We start from the raw sequence: 3,563 nt of genomic DNA on the forward strand, positions 1-3,563 counted from the left end.
AGACGAAACGAAGCTTCGATTCTCACGTGCGGGAGCAGGCAGAGGAGGGAGCAGTTTTGCGATTGAGCAGGGAGGCGCGACGAGCAGGCGAGAAGCTTCTCAAAACAAGGGGCGGGAGCGGAATCTTGGTCGCGACATAGTGAGAGCGGGAGTCGGGTTGGGAGGACCGGGCTCCATACTTCACAAGTCTAAGATCACTTAACTCCGACACTGATATGAGAATGAGGAGCAAAACTTGTTGACGACGATCAATTTGATCTTGGTCGGCCAAGCTTTACAACTACCATCTTTGATTCATTCAACTTTCATTCAAATCGGATTGCCTTTCCCCTCCTCATCAAATCTCATGCCATAGCTAAATTCATCTTTGAAGGAGATCATTGGATTCATGGCCCGAGTGTTGCATATAGAAGTATATATTTTGTGCATTAGCATTTGTAATTGAAATTTAGTACATCTTAATTTCCAAGTAATGTTTTTAGTAAATAGTTCGTATATCAGAGGTTGCCTGCATTTATTTTCTCGTTGACATCAACATTAAAGCCGAATCAAACTTACCATTATATGAGATGAACTTTAATAAATAGGAATGAAACCAACCTTTGTCACATTTAATCAACTCTCCATTTACTGCTAATTCTCAAAAAGCAAAGGTAATTAACACATTTACCAACTATATCGCATTTGTTAAGTACATAAAAGTTCTTATTCCCCCCCCCCCACACACATCACATATGCAAGTCTTTGAACCCAATACTTTTAAGAAGATAAAGCTCTCAACCACCAAATCAATGTGGCTTACATGTATGTAAATACAGAAAATTAAGACACCATGCTCCACCATCCTTGTAACAAATGAACAGATTGAGGCTTGTAATTAAAGATAAAAAAAAAAAAAAAAAAAAAAAAAAAAAAAATCTAGTTATTGTTTTTTAACTGCTTATATGTTTGATTGTCATTAATTATGTTAGATTATTGTTATATAATTTGTGGATGTCAGACAAATAACATCATCACACTTAATTTAATATGTTACTTTTCTTTAGAGATGAATCACAGTGCCTTGACCGTGCATCAAATTATCTTAATAATAATTTTGAGGGGGATATTGTCCCAAGTAAAATGATCAGATTAGTCCTTTTCAATTTAATAATGGCATTGTAAACATATTTAATTTATAATTACTATGCTTTGCACTAAGATAAAAGGTCATATGTGATGTCAAGTCATACTGGGAATACATGGATTGTTGAGCTACCATTTAGCTTGTCATTGATATTTTATAATATATTTAAATCGTTAAAAGTAATTTGCAAGAGCTTGTTTGGCTTTGAATAATCTCACGAGTTATTTATTCAAGCACATATTGGGTCTATGAGAGCATATGTAAATGCTTATTATACTCTACAGAAATAATAAGTGGCAATTATTTATTGGTTTCTAGCACTATTTAACTAAGCTTTAAATGGATATAATAATCATAATAGATAAGCGATTTCTTGATATTATGTGACAATTGCTCAATGAGGTTAGTTTCATGCCATTTTTTATATTTTAAGGATTATCTTGAGGCTATTAATAACATTTATTTACGGAGGTAAGACAAAAATATTCTTTTGTAGTTTAAGGTATTGAGATTGTCCAATGAACCTAGTGAACGCGACCAGTCTTCTTGATTAGCTCTCGTCGCCCTGACCAGTTCCAATTGACCTGATCAGTTTCACTTGGCTAGGAGTTTTATCTCTAAACATAAAATTTGAAATTGACGGTCAAAACATACTGGGGGTATACACGAAAAAAGAAGAGGGGCATACCACACAATTCTTATCTATATACGTATCTTACATCAACATTTTAATTTTAATAAACTTAAAAATTTTTTTATGATGATATAAAAATATAACTATGACTAACTCTTAAGAAGTGAAATACATGTATTCAACATTGGTAAAGTAATATAAATGTAAAAATTCAAATTGAAATGTTATATACATATAAAATATACATTTTAAGAAGTGAATATAACTTTCCGTCCATTTTATTTTTAAAAACAGATATTAGTTTTTAAAAGACCTAAGAAGGATTTGTGGCGAGTGAATTCATATTAATTTTTAACTGATCAACTTAATAGGCCTTGCAATTATCAGCAGAACTTGTTATTTAGCTTCACGCGATCAAATAGGGACTTGTTTTGTTCAAGGGCTTATTTGGCTTTCTTGAGAATTGAAATTATTTTTTGAAAATAATGAAATTTGTTAAATTAGTTATTTTAATACATATAGCTAGATATAATATTATTTAAAATTTATATTTCCTATAAACTTGATGTGTGCTAGAAAATTCACGATAATAGAGTAATGAATTATCGTCTTAGCGTTGCACGAGAATTCAACAGTGACCCTTGTTGTAAAGTGAAAAAGCCATGGGGTTAGCCCCAGTTGTAAAAGTCCAATGTAGATTTATGATTACAGAGACCCCTTGTCTTTCAGACGGGAAATTGTTAGTAGGTTTTTTAAGTTACAACGCTGATTGACAGCTTCCAGTTGATGATGGTTGACGATGACGGTAGTGCTCGACGATGGTCGGTGGTTGTCGATGATGTTTTTGACAGTTGTTAACGACGATTGACAACTGACAGAAATGATCGATGGTGATCGAAGATGATCGACAGACGTCGACGACAGTCAGCAATGGTCAATCACAATCGGCGGTGGTGAATATCAATCGACGGTTCACGAGTGGTGTTGGACTTCAGTTCTTTTTAAAAGCTTTAAAGTCTCTCTTAAGCCTCCAGTGCCCCCTCTCATGAGAGGGGGGAGGCTCTATTTATAGCGTTATGGGTGCAGTTAATGTTGAAATTTGAACCACTTTGATCGAACGGTCCGGAATTCCTCCTTCGTTCACATGACATTTGATGGACATTTGAGTGGATTAACGATGTCAGAATTGAGCAATCTTCGACTCGTTGGATTCGTATTGTCAAGACGCTTGATTGGACTATAAGCTTGCTAGATTCGACATTCGCTTGACCTTCTAAATATGTCAGAAAAACATTCAAGGGTGTTTTAATGACTTGATCTGAGCTTGATTTGACTTGGATTGGATGAATTTTGGTAACATTGGGTTTTTCTTTTCGAGTTGGACAGTTTGAATGTAAATTTGTTACAATCAAAATTTTGGATTAGTTTTTATAGAAGTTTGAATATTTCTTATTAAAAAAATTGCCTCGAGATCTATGTTACACCTTGAGATTCATTCCAGATGATGGAGATTTGGTCGAGAAGTATCAAAACTTGTTCGAACTTATTTGTTTTATTTTAAAATTGAAAAATAATAATAATAAAATCATCATTTTTAAAATTTTTTTTCGCTTATAAGCAATCAAATTTTATGATTTGTTGCACTTTGAATTTGGGATTAAACTAGGATAGTAGAAAATAATTTAGTAGTGTTCTTTTCATTTAAATGGATATAATTGAAACATAATCTTCTCTTTGAGGTGATAGTTAAGAGGAAGAACTCTTATTTTTAATATAAGTAAATTAACCTTTTATATATATATA

The sequence above is a fragment of the Phalaenopsis equestris genome, unplaced genomic scaffold (assembly GCF_001263595.1).
Source record: "Phalaenopsis equestris unplaced genomic scaffold, ASM126359v1 Scaffold000840, whole genome shotgun sequence".
In the NCBI taxonomy this organism is placed as follows: domain Eukaryota; kingdom Viridiplantae; phylum Streptophyta; class Magnoliopsida; order Asparagales; family Orchidaceae; genus Phalaenopsis; species Phalaenopsis equestris.